Source organism: Apium graveolens, chromosome 9, assembly GCF_009905375.1.
Source record: "Apium graveolens cultivar Ventura chromosome 9, ASM990537v1, whole genome shotgun sequence".
NCBI classification, from domain to species: Eukaryota; Viridiplantae; Streptophyta; class Magnoliopsida; order Apiales; family Apiaceae; genus Apium; species Apium graveolens.
The window spans coordinates 286,911,679-286,934,815 of record NC_133655.1 but is presented as its reverse complement, the minus strand read 5'-3'; the positions used below and the strand labels follow the sequence as shown (position 1 = coordinate 286,934,815).

At 35.6% G+C, this 23,137-nt stretch overlaps 1 pseudogene; it reads left to right on the top strand.

The window, feature by feature from the left end:
• The first annotated feature begins 3,100 nt into the window (after positions 1 to 3,100).
• LOC141686528 (laccase-5-like) lies at positions 3,101 to 6,970 on the top strand (annotated as a pseudogene).
• The last annotated feature ends 16,167 nt before the right edge of the window (positions 6,971 to 23,137 follow it).

Sequence of the window (23,137 nt, the reverse complement as noted above, 5' to 3'; positions counted from 1 at the left end):
CAACCAAATTCATCCATCCACCATAGTTCAGACTATATCATTCGGATTAGTATAGGTATGATTAACTGGCATAACATATATCTTTTGAAATGAGACTTAAGGTCTTAATTCTCTGGATTTTTAAAATAATTTTTGAAATTAAATATAGATTTTTATGATTAAAACAGAATTTTAAAATAATTTTTAAAATAAAAGAATTTAGAAATAACTTCTGATTTTTGATTTAGGGAAAATATGGATTAAAGCCGGGTTATATCCCGGGTTGAAACTGACCCGACCGGGTCGTTGAAGAACAGGCCGGCCGGTGCAGATTCCGGCGGCCGGGAACGAACTCCGGCGAACTAATTCACAGCCATAAACAGATGGGTTGATGTGAATTCTGTTACCCACCAATTCCATCTCGTCATAGCAACAATAATACGGCTTAATCTATCACAGGCACCCCCTGAAACCCCGTTCCCGGCGACCATCGCCATTAACTCCGGCGAGGTGCTTGAAAATCCGGCCACTCGATTCGGGGTTCCAACACAGAAACTATATATATGAATCAACTTAAAACTTCACGATCTACACTCCTGTAACCTCCAAATCTCCCCAGAATCAACCAAATTAAAATCCCCAAATTTCGATATAAACCCTAATTAACGGAATTTATATTTCACCTATTGTTCGAATGATTTAATGGCATAAACAGAAAGAGAATAGAAATCTGAATGTTTAATTAATATTCCTTTTAAAGAGTAAAAGATTTCACTCGATGAATATACTTGTTAATAATTAAAAAAAAGAAATTGAAAAATACTACAAAATGGTGAGTTAAATGCGATGGTCGAGATTGCCTTTTTAATTGTTAGTTTTAATATATTCAAAACATTTCGAAGCATTAAACGCCATGAGCTTAGTATATCGGGCGGATACGGAGTGAAAGTACAAGAAACCAACTAAAGGTTCTCGAGTACGATTAAAAACAATTATAGGCCAGATTAACCAAACAGAAGGAGACGCGAGAAGTAAAGTTGAACAGTCAGGAATATGGAAGGTGCATAATCGCAAATTGTTAAAATTAGAAAGAAAATCAAATTGGTATAACTCAAGTTAGTCCATCAATACAATGAGATAGCTAGAACGGTTACGAATGAGTTGACCCTGTTGTTGCAGGCATAACGAGTTCATAAGATGTTTAAATGTATATGGCTAATAAAGGTAATTTAGCTCTCTACGTATAAAATGAAGGTTGATTCAGATTACGTGAGTAACTGACAGATTTAATGTCAGTGAAAGACCGTTGAATTGTGATTAAAATAATGAGACCGAGGAATTATAGGAAAGGTACTTGGGGAATATCATAGTCAACGTCAGAAAGCCAATGCACCCCGGTTCCAGTGCATCATTTACAAATGAAGAAGAAGATTACAGGAATGGTTAAAAAGCCTCCAGTGCGATGGGAAGTGATTACAAATTAGATTATTTGAACGAAGAAACATATGAGGACGAGATTCAATACCGAGTAACAACTGGAAACACACGTAGGCACGAGTTACTAGAATTATAAAGAAAAAGAGAATTAAGATGTGTTATGTTGTTCCTCCTAAGTAGTAAATAGACAGGATAAGTAGAAGTGAGTTGGCTTCACCGTTACCCATACAGCGCATTCATAAGGCGTTTATCTGTATATATTCAGAAGGAGTAGGTTAGCTCCATTATATATAGGAGATGGAGAGTTGAACTGAGTTATGCAAATAACAAATAGAATATGATGTTAGCGCGAGGCTATAAAGGAAAGATTGGTATTATACGCTAAAGTTATGAAAAATTATGAGGTTGAGAGATTAACCTGAGAAAATGAAAGTTATATACTTGAAAAGTATTAGTATTATTCCTTAGCGTGATTCTGAGGACAGAATCCTTTTAAGGGAGGAAGGATGTAACATTCGGGGAAATATCGTATAATTATTTATATCAATATATGATTATTATGTGAATATTATATGAATTTTTGGTGAATTATCTGGTGTTTGATAATAATATTTAGATGTTTGTATGTAATAAAATGTGATTATGATAATTTTAATATGTCCAGGATAAAATATAGAAAATTAAGGTATTTTTCTGGTAATTTTTGGAATGTTAGATGATTTTATAATGATTTATGAATTATTAATTATTTTCTGATTAATTATAAAAATTATTTTATAAAGCCAAGAATCGTCCGACTTCAATCATTTTTACGTTTTTACAACCCGAAACTCTTTCAAAAACTCCTTCCTAACCTAATCTGGTAATTCCGGACATTTTCCGTGTTTTGACTTTTTCGATCCGGATTACGGTTTGACCCGTGTGCGGCCCGGTGCAAAATTTTCGATACGATAATCATTTCGATAAATCAACGAAACCCGTATTTTCAAAAGACGAGATATTATCACATTATTTTCGTATAGAGTATTTTATAAAAAGCCCGGTTGAGATAGTTATCCAAAACTGATATCAAATTGGATCGTTATTGCAGTTACTTAGCGGCGAAGCAACTAATTTAACGATCCAGAACGATCCAATATTCCATAAATATAAATAGTCTATTTCTTATTTCCTTTATTCCGTTTATTCATTTGCAACCAGTTAAAATACCGTAAATACAGAGAAAACCCTAGAAAACCGATACGTTCCTGAGAATCAAACACACGAACGAAGACGTTATCGAACTCCGCTTCAGGCGTGCAGCATATCAAAACGAAGCTCCCGAAATCTTCTTTCTGAATCAATCATCAGTTTCTGCCCAAAAATCATGGTAATTTTCTTATTTATTTATTTGTATTCGAATTATTTAAGAATTAAAATAGGAAAATTTGTTCTTGATGTTGTTGATGTGATTTGATGCTTCCATCGTGTAGATAATATTTTTCTGGTCAATTTGGTATATTATATGTCAAAAACTGAGTTCAATAACACGGTTAAATTTGAGTTTGATTTTCGGGTTATGAAATTAGGGTTTTGAACTTTGAATGTTCTTAATTGGAAATTGGGTATTTCTTTGTTTGGGGTTATTATATGAAATTGGTTGTATAAATATATAGATCGTGAAGAGACGAATCGAACGGTATCGATGAAATTAGCAGACGATACATGGAAGGCGTTGGTCGGAAAACGAACAACCGGCGGCGTCGGAATGTTTGGACGGATTTTCCCGTCGACTCCGTGCTTGTTTGATCATACTAGTGGCTTAATTGAATTCCTGACAGCAAGGAGATCATGTGATGTTAATATGGTTGATTTCTGGGCACACATAGCGTTTTCCGGCGAGCTCGGTGGCAGCGTTAATGGCTGCCGCTGCCGGAGCCGACGGGGTGGGGAAGGTGACGGTGGCGAAATTACCCTTTAGCCCCTGAACTTTCCCTACCTTGCAAAATTAGTATTTCTGTTTTAAATTTTTACAAAAACTTGATTTTAGTTTTAGTTATTTTCAAAAACGATATTCAGTTATAGTTTATTTTCAAGAACTATTTATAATTATTTTTAAATTATCAAAAATCAATATTTTTTATTTTAAAAATTTATTTTAAATTCGAAATTAAATATTAATTATTTAATTAATTAATTTTAAGTGCTAAATAATTATTTGATTAATCAATTAATTTAATTATTAATTATTAATTGATTAATTGATTTAATTAGTTATTAATTAATTTTAATTGATTAATTAATTAGCTTTAATTAATTCTTTTGGATTTAAAAATCTGAAAATAGTTTTGAACTTTAAAATATTATTTTAAATTATTTTCAAAGGCTCGATAATTATTATAAAATCATTTTAAAGTCATATTTAGGTATTCGAACCCTATTATTTAATTATTAAATGATTTAGAGACCGTTTTAATTCCGAAAAATGTTCGAAAATTCATAATATGTCAACCGTTCGTCCGCTTGATACGAAACGAACGCCTCTAGACTCAGAAAAATATTTTGCTTCTATTAAAAATAATTTAGAGACCTAAATTCCTTCGTATCTAAATGACGTTTGTTGTAGGGATCATTCCGAGTCAATAATTGATTGATAAAATATTCTTTTTGACCCTATTTCAACTCTAAACATATCGAGACCTATCTTTTGACGATTCAACTTATGTGCTACATGAATTACGTGATTATGTGTTATCTGGAAAATATGATTACCTGCCCTATGTGTACGTATTATGCAAATAATGAGTCAGCATGTCTTTTGAATGTTATCTGAATGAGATGTGATTCTTATATATATTATTATCGGACGGGTAGACGATAGGGATAAGTGTATAGACTAGTCAATTATATATTGTCAGTTCATTGAATAGTATTATTTGTGATAGATGCATATAGTATGAGACGTTCAAAGCCAGATAGAGATGGTAGAAGTAAAGCCTGATTGCGTGTAATACTGAAATGAGTGGATTCGGAATAAAGATAACCTAAGAAGGTAAATGATAAGAAAGGTCAAGTAGCTCGTCAAAGGTAGTACAGAGGTGACATGACTGAGTGATATGGCAACTAGTTAAAGATCAGAGGGATTCTCAATTGAGACAAGTATTCCTAACCTTTCTCCTTAAATACTACAAATATTTATTCGCTCCTATTCTAAGTTCAGAATAGTTAACTGTTTTATGTTTCGCTGCAATTACTCATATTATGCCAGTTCTTTTCATTATTGTTCCTATAATACGATTGCTCTCTTGAGCAAATAACCATTCGTTCGGGTTATTTGCGAACCCTAATTTGGGATGTTTTGAAATTAAAAATGATTTGATATCAAAATACTCTACGGGCTAGATGGTTACTATACGGGCTGGGTTTTACCCAGACCATTGATTAATAGACCATAGTTGCCTGGGTGCCCCATATGTTGGTTGGGTCTATGCAGTTGGGTATAGATCCGCACTGTATCCTGACTGATCAGCAGGTTATAGTGCATATGTTGGTTTCTAGTGTCCAGTCCAATTTGTTGTTGATCGCCATTAACGGCATTCTCTCTCGAATGATTTTATGATTCCAAAACCGGACAAAACCCTGATTCAGGAGATGAATCGGGAAATCGCTTGGCATTTTTGGATTTTAGTTAAAGGCTGATGACAGCCAATATTTATTCACTCACTCACTTAAATTAAATCGAATTGTGTAAACTTGTTTTGAGATGTTTTCCGGAAGTTTTCTTTTGATATTAATGTTTGAAACTCAAGATATATACTTGCTGGGCATTTTTGGCTCACTCTTGCTTTGTCAATTCTTATTTCTGCCAGAAACAGATAAGGATAAAAATGAATAGCTTAGATAAACAGCAGAAGTTCGAGAAATCTCCGCTGCGAGAGGTTGAAGAAGTCAGAAGAATATGATTCGAGCGTTAGTTCAAAGGTATTTACAATTGTATATTAGTTGTTGTAAGTTATAGAAGATTAGATTCTTGTTTCATACCATAACCTGTAAATGATCTGGATTCAAGGGGTTATTTATTTATTTCTTTATTTTATGTAATGATTGTTTAGTGACACCAAATCTTGACCCCGGATTTGGGTTGTTACAGTTGGTATAACAAAATAAGTACCTTGTAATTTTTGAAGTAAATATACTGGTAGTCTTTTATGTCAAACATGTTTTTCTTCTAGCAATAAATTAATTATGGCTTAAAAGTCGATCACAACTTAAGTCAGTTGGCTAAAGCCAACTAATATCAATTTGCTAATGAAAGTCATACAACAGCTCTACTGGCTGCCCTGTTTTGCTTTTCCACAGAAACTGTGATTGTTCCAGTGGATTCAGGAGAAACTAACCTTCTACGAGTCGTCAACTCAGCGCTAAACCAACAACTCTTCTTCGCCATAGCTAACCACAAGATGACTGTTGTTGGTGCTAACGCCTCCTATGTTAAACCCTTCACCACCAATACACTCATGCTCGGACCAGGTCAGACAACCGATGTGTTAATAAATGCTGATCAAACACCTTCTCGCTACTACATAGCAGCACGTGCTTATGCTAGTGCCCAAAATGCACCTTTTGACAACACTACCACCACAGCCATTCTTGAATACAAAAGTGCACCTTGCCCAGCCAAAGAAACCTCTATCAAGCCTGTCTTACCTTCTCTGCCCGCATTTAATGACACCGCCACAGCAACAAGATTCTCTACCAGCTTCAGAAGCCCCAGAAAAGTTGAAGTACCAACAGACATATATGAAAGCCTTTTCTTTACAGTTGGTTTAGGCCTAAACAGATGCCCCTCAGGTGCCAACGCTAACACATGCCAAGCTCCAAACCGGACTCGCTTCACAGCTAGTATGAACAATGTATCATTTGTACTACCATCAAACTTCTCATTATTACAAGCACATCATCAAGAGATTCCAGGAGTTTTTACTACTGATTTTCCAGCAGCTCCCCCAGTGAAATTTGATTACACCAGTAATGTTAGCCGTTGGTTATGGCAACCAACAAGGGGGACTAAACTTTTAGAATAATATAAGATCCTGAAAAGGGCCATTCTCTAACATAAACTATACAGGCTGAAGTATGGATCAAATGTGCAAGTAGTGTTACAAGGCACAAGTATATTCACAGCAGAAAACCACCATATTCATCTCCATGGATACGACTTTTACATAATTGCAGAGGGATTCGGAAACTTCAATCCTAAAACTGATACATCTAAATTCAACCTGGTTGATCCACCACTTCGTAATACAGTTAGTCTACCGGTCAGCGGATGGGCTGTCATTAGATTTGTTGCTGACAATCCTGGTAAAATTACTAAACATTGACTTACAAAAAATAAAAAAGAAAGGGTTCAACATTCTAACGAATTAATTGTTTTGTATGATGACAGGAGTTTGGATAATGCATTGTCACTTGGAAGTTCACATCACTTGGGGTTTAGCCATTTTGTTGTTGACAATGGAGTTGGGGAATTAGAATCTCTAGAGCACCCCCTGCAGATTTTCCGGTGTGCTAATAGACATTACTTAAGTTACCGGCCTTTAAATAGGGACACTGCCTACTTTTTTCGGTTATAATTCAGTACAATTGTTACCCGCATTGGGGTTTGTTTTCTTTCGAATTAGTGGTATTTTTTTGATCAAAAAAACAATTAAACAGGGTCATGAAAAATATGTTCTTCTGCTTTTAACACAGGAGGAGCAAGTTTCTTGGTTGATGGCTCAATACAGTTGTTGTATACTTGTATTTTTTTATATTTATAATTAATTCTACCAGTTTCTTGAGTAAAATTCCATTGGGCTCCTGTCAATTGTATTACATGAGTTTATGATTTTGATTTTCATTTAAGTGTAAACCTCTCTCTATATGAAAAAGTTGATAGATAAATATGAATTGATCAACATAACTACAAACATGTACAGATCTACCGTAACACTAAGGCAGCAGACAAAGCAAAATCAAGAAACCAAAAAATCTATCTAAACACAATCTAACTAAAAAACGGAAAAGCACACATGCGTTGATCACATACTCATTCCCTTCATTTTTAGCATGCATAGTTGTCACCGACCGGTAATTATTCAACCTATGATTTCCACCTACTATGCTAAAACTCATCACATGCCTTTCATCGTCTAGAATATCGAGACGTTCTCTACTAGAATCCGCTGGTAAACCTGACACAACATAGACTTCTCTTAGTGATCCAACGCTACCATCACCGACAATGATCTGGCAGCTCTTGAGGAAGTGTTTGTAGGTTTGCGGGTTGTTGAAACTCCTGACAAGAGACCACACGGTGGAGACTGAGGCTGAGATCATCTGGATCACCGCGGAGCTGCACTGGTTAGGACCGAGAACGTGTAGTGTGAGATGGTTTATGCAAGTCTTGTGTGTTGTGGATCTTTTGGAGCTGAAGAGATGAAGGCATCTTTGAGAAGGTTTTCGATAGTTGTCTACGAGACAAATGAGATGTGTCACGTTACTTATATTATCAGGTAACACATATACATGTTAATATTTATATTTAATATATATACTTATATATATGAAATTGCTTCAACTAGCCTATTTTATTACAAGTATCTTGTTATAACTAATGTACATTTTCAGTTTCTCATAGGGCTGAGCATTCGGTCGGTTCGGTCAGAAACCGAACCGAACTAACCGAAAACCAAAATGATAATTTTTTCCTAACCGAACCGAACCGAACCAAACTTATGCACAAACCGAACCGAAAACCGAACCGAATTATTTCGGTTAATTCGGTTCGGTTTCTGAAAACCGAAATATTTGAAATTTTGTCCAAATAATTTAAAATAAAAACAAAAAATTATTTAAAATGTTAAAAGAATACATATTATATTATATTATATATGTAAAAAATTGAAAATATATACATTCACCAATTGAAGATACATACCGTATATTTTTTTATTTATATTTACTACTCCCTCCGTCCCTCCCAAATGTTTACATTTGGGTGGGGCGCGGAGTTTAAGAAAAATGATAAAGTAGTGGAGAAAAGTTGAAAAAGTGAGTAAAGTAGTGGGACCGATTAATATTATATGTATAAAGTGGGTATAGTGGAGGAAAGTAGTGGATGTAGTTAATTTAAAAATTATAAAAACTTTACTATTTTTGGAAAATTTTGAAATGTAAACAATTGGAAGGGACATCCCAAAAAGGAAAGTGTAAACAAATGGGAGGGACAGAGGGAGTATATTGTATTATATATATATAAATAAAATATAATTCAAAAAAATATATATTTAAATTTCGGTTATTTCGGTTAAACCGAATTAATTTTTAGATTAACCGAACCGAACCAATATTATTTCGGTTAAAACCGAAAAACCGAATTAACCGAAATTTTTGAAAAAAATCAAACCAAACCGAACCGAAATTATACGGTTCGGTTCGGTTTTTCGGTTTCGGTTCGGTTTTGCTCACCCCTAGTTTCTCATCAGTGGGAGCAGATGCTCACATATAATATGATATGATGGTGCGCGTAAAACTAGAGTTTTTAGTGTAAATGCACGAGTCCTTATCATGTACGAGGACTATTTATGGTGGTACGAGACAATAGCATAAGTTTGTTATGGATAGTCATCAAGGGGAGTCCATAAATAAGACTACAACTTTAAATTAGCCTTCCTTGTTATTCAGATTTTCTGGTGCAATGTTCTCCATTGTATTTTCTCTGTTCTCTTTGTTTGATAACTCAACTTGAGCTTCCTGTTTTACAAAAGTTAAAGTAATAGCTTAAGGTGCGGAATTTGAATATGTAACATTCAAGTTTGCAGGTAACTTAATTTCTCGTTTTAGCATACCAGAGCTTGTTACCTTTCAACTTGATGTTTATTGTAATAACCCCAATTTTTGGGAAATTTTTGAAACCCTTATGAATAGTGTTTTTGCTGAATGAGAAAACTTTTCATGCCACACTATGTAGGGGTTCTGATATGGATATTCTGAGATTTTATTAGTACTTTATATGGGATATAAGTGTATGTAAAGATCGTCAGAATCCAAATCCGAACACTTTGATTTTTCCCGGAAATCCAATAGATACGGAAAGAATTGAATATAAGGTAACATGATAAAAAGGATTTAAATTAAAGGATTATAAGAGAGGATCATAAAAGGAATACAATATATTGAGAAAGGTTAAGGGAACCTAAGTAATAAGATCCCGGGTATGATCCCTCAAACGATAAACGAAAACGAAAGTTAAGCGAACCGTATAACAGATCAGCGGTCATTAGGCAAACGATTAGGAAGTTAATCAAGGGGATTAGTGGGGATGATGTCATCCAACCAATAGAAAGAGGACAAGGAGGGGAGGATGACATCATGAGGATGACACAAGCATGACATGGGAAGGAAGGAGGTGTGGTTGAATGAGAACCACACAAATTCAAGGGCAACAAGGTAATTGACTAAATCAAACACAAAAACAAAGCAACCAAGCCAAGTAAAATCATTTTCATCAAAATCAAAAAGAAACCAAGGCATTGTTCTTCATGCTCTCGGCCAAAACAGAACCAGAACACTAAAACTGCTGTATCTCCTTCATTTCTCACTCAAATATTGTGTTCTATAGCTCATTGGAAAGGTATTGAGATGGCCTACAACTCTTGTTCACAAGTCTCGTCCAAATAATCATGGTAAGACCCTCATTTTTACAGTTCTTTAAATCAGACTTTTAGAAACTTCAAAGCCTAACTTTGTGTTCTTGATTTCTTTGGAAAGATCAAGCTTGTAGGAGGCTCCCTAAGGCTTCCTAGCAACTTAACACCTCCCAAGGAAGGTATAAACTTCAAACCCTATCCTTTACTTTATTTGTTAGTAAGTTTAATGGTTGGTGTTGTGAAATGAGAAGCATGGATTGTGATTATTAGTAATTTGGTTTGATTTGGAAGTGTTTTGGTAATTGAAGCTTGATTATAGTTCATAGGTCTTGATTGTGGTTGTTTGAGTTGAAAACCTTGGAGATTATGGACTGATATGGTATGGTTTAGGTGAAGTTTTGTTGTATTGATGGTTATGAGTTGGTTGGTGGTTAATTGGAGTAGTTTAAACATTGGTAATCGCGTAAACATAGCCGTCGTAACGTCCGATTTTCTTTGGACTGTTTTTGTGCATAATATTAGGACCCGAGAACCCCATGATAGATTATGACCACTGCCATGTTTAGATAGCTCATATTACGAGCTTCGTTTTGATATGTAGTTCGTTCGATTCCGATGCACGGTTTAGGAGAAACGACTGTTTCAAGTAACGGCGTTTCGCGAACGAAACTTTTCCCCTCGCCTTAATTTGAAACATAGGTTAAAGACCAAAAAGGGTTAATTAATGTATGAAACATTTATGGTAAGTGTGTTAGGCAGTTGGTAAGACACTCGCGAAGGAATCGCCTTAAAACTCGTAAAGGTTAAATTATTAAAAATGGTGGAGCCGAGGGTACTCGAGTGACTTAAGAGAATCAGTAAGCGCAAAACAAGCGTTAGAGTCTAAGTTAGTTAAAGTATAGATTTACAAGTGACTTTGGTTTAATTCCAACTTACTTGTTGTTTATAGGTTACCAGACTCGTCCCGAGCCATTCGTAACCCCCAGTCGCTCAGGCAAGTTTTCTACCCGTTATACTGTTGTTGTGATGTATATATGTATATGCATTATCTTGCGATAGATGCATGATGTTTATATTAGCAAATGTTGCAATATATTGAAGCATGCTGCTATGGTATATATATGCATGCCTGTTTCATATTCTTTCCATATATAATTGTTGATTCAGTTGATAATACCTATGCTAGAGGATAGCGGTAACTTGCATATACCCTTAGTATAGGGACCCAAAAGGTGGAAATATTTTCTAAACCGGGAGTCGAGGATCCCGAGTATAATATATATATTTATATAAATATATGGTTATAGTTTTCAAAACTATTAATCGAATAAGGTTTATTCGATAACTTTATTTTATTTAATGAATATTATTTTGAATATTCATTCGAGGGCTTATGACTCTTTTATATTATTTATTGAATAGTATTTGAATATTCATTTGAGGATCTATGACTCCGATTATTTGCTGAGATATATTCTTTATTTTATTAAAGAATAATATTTCGATAATCAAACTTATTTTCGATTATTCAAATAAAGATAGTACTTTCATATAAGTATATCTTTGGTTATTTAATACTCATTTCAAGTATAAGTCTTACAACTTCTACTTCAATTATTTGTATAAAGATTATTCTTTATGGGAATATTATTTAAATAATAATATTCAGATATTTCTTTCATATTGGGACTGATTTATTTTATTAAATCAGCATTACTCCAAACATTCTTAAAAATGTTTTCGAGTCTTCAAAATGATTTTTAAAAGTTAGAGCGGATCCCAAAACTCATTTTTATATTTAAGATCTTCCTTTTAAAGGGGATTTAAATACTCGTTCAAAACCTGAGGGATCCGGCTCTATGGTGTATTTTATATTCGCAACAAGGTTGCTGTTTTGATAAATGAATTGATTACTTGCCCAATGTTCGGGAAGTAAGCCCATCTAATTGAGTCGGCATAAGTGACAGGCCGGGGTACGGTCTATCAAAGTGTAAGTGGCTGGGTGGCAGTCCATCAACGAGTGAGTGGCCGGGTAACGGTCTAGCGCGAGGTCCTAATGCGGCCAGGGTGATGACCGGTGAGGAATTCATCCATCTACAGTAGAAAAGGTTACTTATTGGTATCTTTGCCTGATCAGCAAGATATCTGGTTTATGCCAAAATTCTTTTCCTTTCCAAAATTCATTGGATATTATAACTCTGTTCATACTTTACATGACAGAGATTTTCAGGAAATGTATGAGATATATATATATATATGGATATATATATCAGGACTTAATGAAGTATCTCGTAACTTCATTATTTATAATGATATTTCAAAGATTGAATCTATTCAAGTCTTATCTTGTAGTCTCATCTATGTGATGAACCTTTGAAACTGATTATAACTTGAACGGGGGTAGTTCAAGTAGTATTTGGTAAAGATATAAGTATTTTGGGGTATCTTGTAACTTCATCTTTTAAACTTATATCTAGTTAATGATTGTCTTATGAATGACAAAGATTTTCGGAAAAACGTTGAGACAAGGTTAGATATATGAGATCACCTTGCAACGATATTTTTTGTGTATACAGTTATAAACTGGAACTCTGTGTATATTATGGATGGAAGAGGACTTCCAAGATTTTGAAAAGTATATATGTATATATACTGAATATTTTGCGACTTCATCGCATTAAGATATCAAACTTGGTTCATTTCTTTTGACCAAGACTTTCATGAGTACTATGAGAAGGCTCATATACTATTAATCATTATACATATTATTTTGGTGGGCTTGCTGCTCACCCTTGCTTTATTTCTTCATCACACAACAACAGTTAGGAAAGATGGCCAGACTCCAGCAGACCCAGCGCAAGCGCGTGGGAAGCGTCCCGCGTCTTCCCGTTGATGTTGTAGCTGCTATAGCTGCAGAGGTAGATCTATTGTAGATCAGACCATCTACTTTTGAGAATCAATTATGTATAATTATAACTTGTGGCAGATAATGGCAATTAACTGTAAATTTATCAAGTAATCATTTTGGGTTGTAATAACTTTTAAATTGTGGATTCAAAGACTTGTACTTATTTAAATTTCATCTCTGAGACTATAACGGGTTGTGGTGTGTGTTAGTGTGGGGTCACAGCATAAGGTTATTTATTATTAATTAAGTGAAGTGATATTGTGGAAAGAAAGACCGTGACGACCCGGATCCCCGACCCCGGATCTGGGGGTGTTACAGAAATGGTATCAGAGCTAAGCGTTATAAACCTCAGAGATGATGGGACGTTAAGATAATAAGTTCACTAAGATAATAAGAACTCTTGCCAAGTTCATAGTCGGACTACCTAACGTAGTACTGACAATTAAAACCCTTATGGGAACCCTTATAAATGTAGCGATAGAAGCGTAGTTTGTTATCGTATATGGTAGCGGGACTCCGAACCCTGAAGTTGAGGAACATCAATGCGATGATGTTTTATTATTTATTGGGGATCAGATTATGGATCCGATAGAGCGTCCTAACGCGGGACCGGATGATGGTTATATTGAGGATGTAGCGGTTGAGGATGTTGTCCTAGAAGGGATAGTTGCTGAGGAGGATCCCATGGAGGATCCTGACAAGAATGAATAAAGGACCACTGAGGAATTGATGACCATGGTTAGGGCAACTACCAGAGGTAGGATTGGCCGGTCACTACCGGAGGTTCGTTCAAGTTGTAAAGATAGTAGCCCCTTTAACGCGGCTTACTCGTAAGACTGAGAAGTTCGAATGGACAGAGAAATGCAAGAACAGCTTTCAAGAACTGAAGCAGAGGTTGGTGATGGCCCCTATGCTGGCGTTGCCGGATGGAAAAAGGAGATTTTGTGATTTGTAAGTGACGCTTCGCATAAGGAATTAGGGTGCTTCTTAACACAGCAAGATAATCGCGTCTGCGTCAAGACAATTAAGGTAATATGAAATTCGATATCCCCGCCCATGAGCTTAGGCTCGTGGCAATAGTTTTACCCTAAAGATTGGAGGCACTACTTGTATGGAGAGAAGTGCGAGAATTACCTAAGCCATAAGTGCTCTAGTACATTCTTACGTAGAAAGAGCTCAACATACGCCAGAGGAGGCGGTTAGAGCTAATCAAGAATTATGATTGGGAGATTCTTTATCATTCAGGGAAAGCCAATATGGTGGCTGATGCCCTTAGTAAAAAGGAGAGACTCAAGATGATAATGTCTTTTGGAGAGTTTATAAGAGATTTTGAGAAAATGGAAATAGTAGTGAAGGTAACCGGAGCCGGTACCGAAAAGCTGTTTGAGATAGCAATACAGCCCGAATTATTGGAAAAGATCATATTGTGCCAGAAAAAGTTATGAATGAAGGCAGAGAGCCAACAAATAGATAAGAGGTTAATACCGAGAAAGATGAGAAGGGAATAATGAGGTATTCCTACAGAATTTGGGTTCCAAATGTTCAAGAGCTTAAAGATGAGATCTTAGATGAAAGCTAGTTTGAGGAATAAGATTTAGAGCAAACCCTGAACGTGATAGTCAGGGAGGTCGCCATCAAGATAGAAGGAACCCATGACATAATGGAGTGGAAAATGAGGATTTTAAATTAAAAGATGACCCCAATTATGGGGAGTAGGATGAAACATTTCATACTAAGGAAATAAAAAGTCGAGTAAGGAAAGGAGACCCGAGATGGTACCCCTATACGGCAATTCATGGACCTGTCTAAAGAGAACTTAGACTATTATCCCCAACCACCACCCTGAGGAGACAGTACGGTGAGAAATTCTTTCAGGACCTTTAAGTTGCTAAGCTCTCAGAGTTCCATGGAACAAGCTGACCCAGCCGAGGCAAGAGCCTGGCTAAAGGAAATAGAGGAATCATTTGAGATTCTAAATGATTGACGAACCACAAAGGACTGTTTTTGTCACTTACCCTCCTAAGAGAGAGGCCACCCGCTGGTGAAAGACCAAGAAAGGCACGGAGCCAGAGGTTATAATAAACTGATTTAAGTTCAGTCAATTGTTTTAGGAAAGTACTTCCCAAGGTTATGGAGATAGTGTAAAAGCTTTAGAGACAGAACAAAGGCAGACGAGTATGATGAATTATGAATCTAAGTTATAAAAGTTATCAAGATTCGTTCTGAGGACACGAATCCAGAATGACGGGATGTATGAAATCAATGTTTATGTTGTGTTGGTCCATGAAATAATGATAAGAGAAAGGAAAATAAAAAGAAACTGAAGTGGAAAGGAATATAAAGGCAATAGAGTTTGAGGAATGATAAGGGAGTTGGGTATGAGGAAACCCTAAAGACTCGTAGCAATAGACATAGAAAAGTATGTAATCGTCAGGATGAGGGTGATATACCATGAGTTAAATTGATGGTTGAAGGTATAAGAGATACATATATATTATCCCCTGTAAGTTGGGAGGATTCGAAGAAACCTTGAGATAGTTCGAAGGATAAATAATGAGACGCGGATAGACTGAGGAGACAAGAAAGTAAGAAATTAAGAAAATTGGATGAAGGAAGTGACCTTCAAGAATGTGAAGTGTAAGACCGGTGGCTTGATACCCAGGAAGGGAGACGCCAGGTATGAAAGATATCCCAACATTGAGATGACTGTTGAGATAAACAACAAAAGTAAATAAGGATTTATTAAGAAGAAGTTCACGTTGAACACGACCAATATCTTCCAGATCATCCATGTGATCATTACCAAATCAGGAAAGAAAAGCGGATAACCATTTTTATCTTTTGGAGGCCATGTGGATTGACCTTAACTTGAATAAGGATGCTATTGTGAAATTCGGTATAGACTATCGAGGTGGAAATGATTGAATAAGATACCCTTATCAGGGATATATGACTTTATTTATCCATGGAAGGATGCTTGTACCTTTTTAAAGGTGGAATTAAGGATAGAACATCGGTAACTTAAAACGAATCCTAGGGGAATGCATAAAGGTTGGCATTTCACCCTTAATAGGGATAGTATGAGTTTTGACAGTATGAATTGGAAAGGATTAAGGTAATAATAACCTTTAAGGATCAGTGGAGAAATTTTTCAGAAGTATATAGACAATGGTTCTAGTATTAGTAAATGGTATTTTGATATGCCCTGTATATAGGGAATACAGGAGGAACGATTGAAGGATAACCTTAGAGGTTTTACAAGGAGAAAGGAAATATTCGAAATTCTCAAGAATAAAAATGTTGATAAAGGAAATATGACATAATTATAATGATGCCAAGTGGGGCACGTGTTAAACCACGAGAAAGTATGGATCGAACCAGTAATGGTCAAAATTGTTCAGGGCAATTAGGACTTAAGATAAAAAATGTTCTAAGTATGATTGAGAGTCAGTCTTGACAGTGATTAGCCTCTAAAGATTGAGGCAATAACTTATGGAAAAATGGTGATATTTTTTTTTCTTTTCTTTCCCATCTGATTTTAAGGAAAACATCTTCACTCAAGCAGTGATCGGAAATAAGGTAGAAAATTTATTTGGAGGTGGTTAAAATGACATTGACTGTAAGGAAATTTTACTATCAGGAAAGGCCAAAGAGGTGGCCGACACTTTAAAGGTAAGTGGATAATTATAGGCGCGTGTGCCAAAAGAAAACAGTGATGATGGTTAAAAATGTGAAGGTTGAATTATGGTTTGGAAGATTGACATTCCTTCTGATGAATGTGCAATACCCAACCGTAATAGTAGTTGGTAAAGGTTTAATTCGTGTAATCGCCAGGAACGGGCTATCTATCTTAGGAGGTACTATCTTGAGAATAATCCAGGACCATGTTTCAAAAAGGACTAAACGAACCTTTGAGTTAAGTCTTCTATTTAAGGCATATGACTAAGAATGGTATTAACCTGCTATCGTTGCTTTGATTGAAACTCTTCTGCAATTTTATCTACTTCATGTCATGAAAGTACGTCAGAGTTTGGAGTGTTCTTCATGAATTGTGATTGGTGGTTATGTTAACTCCTTAGGAGAATTAGATACGAGATGTATGGACTCCGTATGGTTAGATATTAAGATTTTATGGAAAAGTGAATGACGACAGTAGGTCAGTGGTGGACCATAGTAAGGCAGCAATGATTCTGCGAGTAATGAGCTGATTACAACCGTGAGAGTTGTATTGGAATGGGTGTTGAGATTGAGTACCACTAATCGGGTCGTGGTAGTGTATAAGTTATCATTGATAGACTAATTAAGTAGAGTATCTACCTAGTGAATTATTATTCTTTCTTATCAATAGAGAGTCGTATTATTATACGAGGAAGGTTGCGGTGCAAGCATAGAATTCTAGTAGCGATGATGTATAGAATGAGATCCCAGATTCGATTTTCGATGTCGAGGGAGTTTCAAAGGTGATTGTGTATAAGCTCGAGGAAGAGCATGGGTCCATAGAATGATGAACGGAATAGAAATATTTAGGCATGTGAAATAGGATGCTATAATACTTGATGTTGATATAAATACATATATGTTTTGTTCTCCTATGACAAACCTCTATAGTTCAGAGGTAGGTTCCAAGCCAGATATTTTGTGGCAGTATATTTTTATATATATATACAATTCTCTTCAGTTCGTTCTTTTCTCTTCTTTTCATTTCATGTAATTTGAGAAGAACAACCCTTCCAGAAGGGGAGGTATTGCCGAATGACTGTCTATCTGTGTGATAGAAGCCTAGTAGGATACCAACTATTGTTTAATTGCTTGTCAAGTACTAAAGGCTGGCCACCTTCTGTACTAACTATGCGAGATAACAAGTGTTCATGATCATAGTGATCTCTCAACAAATTCCTTTACTTCTATATGATTGATCAAACTTTGGGAAATAGAAACAGCTGAAAAAGGAGTAATAAAGTTGTGGTAGTATTCGGAATGGAAACACATTCGTGATACTAAGGTTGACGTGGTTATTAAAAGGTTATAGAACGCTAACGAGCAAAAGTATAACCAGTATAATATTAGGAACGGAAGGTAGTAGCGATTACGAACTGGAAAAGAATGGGTATTGAGAAGCAAAAGCTCTAATGCTAAAAGCTATAATGAGAGTCTGTGCAATAGACTTGAAAAAAATTGGAATGATCACTTAACACGGATTGAGTTTTCGTACGACAATAGATCATATATCAGTATTGAGATATCGCCTTATGAGATCCTTGAGGGAAGACAATATCGATCTCCCTTATGTTAGGATGAAGTTGTAGAGTGCAAGATGCTCGGACCAGCAGTGGTCTAAAGGACCAAGGATATGATAGATCTAATCAGAGGACGGCTGGTAGTAACCCAAGATGGACATAAGAGGTATGCTGATTTGACTCAAAAAGGACAAAGAGTATGAAATAGGGGGCCTAGTAATGTTATAGGTATCCCCTTGGAAACCCTTGAAAAGGATTGATGAGGTTCGGAAAGAAAGGAAAGCTAAGTCTACAATTTGTTGGACCCTTGGATATATTAAGACGTTTGGGAAGTTAGTATATGAGCTAGCCCTACCCCCGAACCTGTAGCAAGTTCATAACGTGTTCCACGTATCAATGTTAAGGAAGTGTAATTCGGATGCCAGACAAATAGGGGCATATGAGCGCATAGACATGCAACCAGACGTAACCTATATGGAGCAACCAGGAAGGGTATAGAGTAAAAGGGAACGAGGGCTTAGGAGAAGGGTTATCAAACTAGTAAGAGTTTGATGGTAGAACAACAATGTGGGAAAATTTACTCGAGAGTTAGAAAGTGCAATGCTAAGAGAGTATCCCTATTCATTTTCTATCTGATTCCGGGACAGAATCCTTTTAAGGAGGGGAGACTGTAATAACCCCAATTTTTGGGAAATTTTTGAAACCCTTATGAATAGTGGTTTTGCTGAATGAGAAAACTTTTCATGCCACACTATGTAGGGGTTCTGATATGGATATTCTGAGATTTTATTAGTACTTTATATGGGATATAAGTGTATGTAAAGATCGTCAGAATCCAAATCCGAACACTTTGATTTTTCCCGGAAATCCAATAGATACGGAAAGAATTGAATATAAGGTAACAGGATAAAAAGGATTTAAATTAAAGGATTATAAGAGAGGATCATAAAAGGAATACAATATATTGAGAAAGGTTAAGGGAACCTAAGTAATAAGATCCCGGGTATGATCCCTCAAACGATAAACGAAAACGAAAGTTAAGCGAACCGTATAACAGATCAGCGGTCATTAGGCAAACGATTAGGAAGTTAATCAAGGGGATTAGTGGGGATGATGTCATCCAACCAATAGAAAGAGGACAAGGAGGGGAGGATGACATCATGAGGATGACACAAGCATGACATGGGAAGGAAGGAGGTGTGGTTGAATGAGAACCACACAAATTCAAGGGCAACAAGGTAATTGACTAAATCAAACACAAAAACAAAGCAACCAAGCCAAGTAAAATCATTTTCATCAAAATCAAAAAGAAACCAAGGCATTGTTCTTCATGCTCTCGGCCAAAACAGAACCAGAACACTAAAACTGCTGTATCTCCTTCATTTCTCACTCAAATATTGTGTTCTATAGCTCATTGGAAAGGTATTGAGATGGCCTACAACTCTTGTTCACAAGTCTCGTCCAAATAATCATGGTAAGACCCTCATTTTTACAGTTCTTTAAATCAGACTTTTAGAAACTTCAAAGCCTAACTTTGTGTTCTTGATTTCTTTGGAAAGATCAAGCTTGTAGGAGGCTCCCTAAGGCTTCCTAGCAACTTAACACCTCCCAAGGAAGGTATAAACTTCAAACCCTATCCTTTACTTTATTTGTTAGTAAGTTTAATGGTTGGTGTTGTGAAATGAGAAGCATGGATTGTGATTATTAGTAATTTGGTTTGATTTGGAAGTTTGGTAATTGAAGCTTGATTATAGTTCATAGGTCTTGATTGTGGTTGTTTGAGTTGAAAACCTTGGAGATTATGGACTGATATGGTATGGTTTAGGTGAAGTTTTGTTGTATTGATGGTTATGAGTTGGTTGGTGGTTAATTGGAGTAGTTTAAACATTGGTAATCGCGTAAACATAGCCGTCGTAACGTCCGATTTTCTTTGGACTGTTTTTGTGCATAATATTAGGACCCGAGAACCCCCTGATAGATTATGACCACTGCCATGTTTAGATAGCTCATATTACGAGCTTCATTTTGATATGTAGTTCGTTCGATTCCGATGCACGGTTTAGGAGAAACGACCGTTTCAAGTAACGGCGTTTCGCGAACGAAACTTTTCCCCTCGCCTTAATTTGAAACATAGGTTAAAGACCAAAAAGGGTTAATTAATGTATGAAACATTTATGGTAAGTGTGTTAGGCAGTTGGTAAGACACTCGCGAAGGAATCGCCTTAAAACTCGTAAAGGTTAAATTATTAAAAATGGTGGAGCCGAGGGTACTCGAGTGACTTAAGAGAATCAGTAAGCGCAAAACAAGCGTTAGAGTCTAAGTTAGTTAAAGTATAGATTTACAAGTGACTTTGGTTTAATTCCAACTTACTTGTTGTTTATAGGTTACCAGACTCGTCCCGAGACATTCGTAACCCCCAGTCGCTCAGGCAAGTTTTCTACCCGTTATACTGTTGTTGTGATGTATATATGTATATGCATTATCTTGCGATAGATGCAAGATGTTTATATTAGCAAATGTTGCAATATATTGAAGCATGCTGCTATGGTATATATATGCATGTCTGTTTCATATTCTTTCCATATATAATTGTTGATTCAGTTGATAATACCTATGCTAGAGGATAGCGGTAACTTGCATATACCCTTAGTATAGGGACCCAAAAGGTGGAAATATTTTCTAAACCGGGAGTCGAGGATCCCGAGTATAATATATATATTTATATAAATATATGGTTATAGTTTTCAAAACTATTAATCGAATAAGGTTTATTCGATAACTTTATTTTATTTAATGAATATTATTTTAAATATTCATTCGAGGGCTTATGACTCTTTTATATTATTTATTAAATAGTATTTGAATATTCATTTGAGGATCTATGACTCCAATTATTTGCTGAGATATATTCTTTATTTTATTAAAGAATAATGTTTCGATAATCAAACTTATTTTCGATTATTCAAATAAAGATAGTACTTTCATATAAGTATATCTTTGGTTATTTAATACTCATTTCAAGTATAAGTCTTACAACTTCTACTTCAATTATTTGTATAAAGATTATTCTTTATGGGAATATTATTTAAATAATAATATTCAGATATTTCTTTCATATTGGGACTGATTTATTTTATTAAATCAGCATTACTCCAAACATTCTTAAAAATGTTTTCGAGTCTTCAAAATGATTTTTAAAAGTTAGAGCGGATCCCAAAACTCATTTTTATATTTAAGATCTTCCTTTTAAAGGGGATTTAAATACTCGTTCAAAACCTGAGGGATCCGGCTCTATGGTGTATTTTATATTCGCAACAAGGTTGCTGTTTTGATAAATGAATTGATTACTTGCCCAATATTCGGGAAGTAAGCCCATCTAATTGAGTCGGCATAAGCGACATGCCGGGGTACGGTCTATCAAAGTGTAAGTGGCTGGGTGGCAGTCCATCAACGCGTGAGTGGCCGGGTAACGGTCTAGCGCGAGGTCCTAATGCGGCCAGGGTGATGACCGGTGAGGAATTCATCCATCTACAGTAGAAAAGGTTACTTATTGGTATCTTTGCCTGATCAGCAAGATATCTGGTTTATGCCAAAATTCTTTTCCTTTCCAAAATTTATTGGATATTATAACTCTGTTCATACTTTACATGACAGAGATTTTCAGGAAATGTATGAGATATATATATATATATATGGATATATATATCAGGACTTAATGAAGTATCTCGTAACTTCATTATTTATAATGATATTTCAAAGATTGAATCTATTCAAGTCTTATCTTGTAGTCTCATCTATGTGATGAACCTTTGAAACTGATTATAACTTGAACGGGGGTAGTTCAAGTAGTATTTGGTAAAGATATAAGTATTTTGGGGTATCTTGTAACTTCATCTTTTAAACTTATATCTAGTTAATGATTGTCTTATGAATGACAAAGATTTTCGGAAAAACGTTGAGACAAGGTTAGATATATGAGATCACCTTGCAACGATATTTTTTGTGTATACAGTTATAAACTGGAACTCTGTGTATATTATGGATGGAAGAGGACTTCCAAGATTTTGAAAAGTATATATGTATATATACTGAATATTTTGCGACTTCATCGCATTAAGATATCAAACTTGGTTCATTTCTTTTGACCAAGACTTTCATGAGTACTATGAGAAGGCTCATATACTATTAATCATTATACATATTATTTTGGTGGGCTTGCTGCTCACCCTTGCTTTATTTCTTCATCACACAACAACAGTTAGGAAAGATGGCCAGACTCCAGCAGACCCAGCGCAAGCGCGTGGGAAGCGTCCCGCGTCTTCCCGTTGATGTTGTAGCTGCTATAGCTGCAGAGGTAGATCTATTGTAGATCAGACCATCTACTTTTGAGAATCAATTATGTATAATTATAACTTGTGGCAGATAATGGCAATTAACTGTAAATTTATCAAGTAATCATTTTGGGTTGTAATAACTTTTAAATTGTGGATTCAAAGACTTGTACTTATTTAAATTTCATCTCTGAGACTATAACGGGTTGTGGTGTGTGTTAGTGTGGGGTCACAGCATAAGGTTATTTATTATTAATTAAGTGAAGTGATATTGTGGAAAGAAAGACCGTGACGACCCGGATCCCCGACCCCGGATCTGGGGGTGTTACATTTATATACAGCCAGACCTGGCAAAATGGGTCTAAATCCGAAAAACCGAACCGAAATCTATGAATCCGAGATCCGATCCGAGATTCGAATTATATAATCTGATAATTATCCGAAAACCAAATTAAACCGATCCGAAACTTACCCGAACCGAAAATTTAACCGCAAATGATACGAAATACTAGATCCGATTATAAATTGGAACCGAACAAAACCGATTCAGAATATATTCAAACCAAATATGA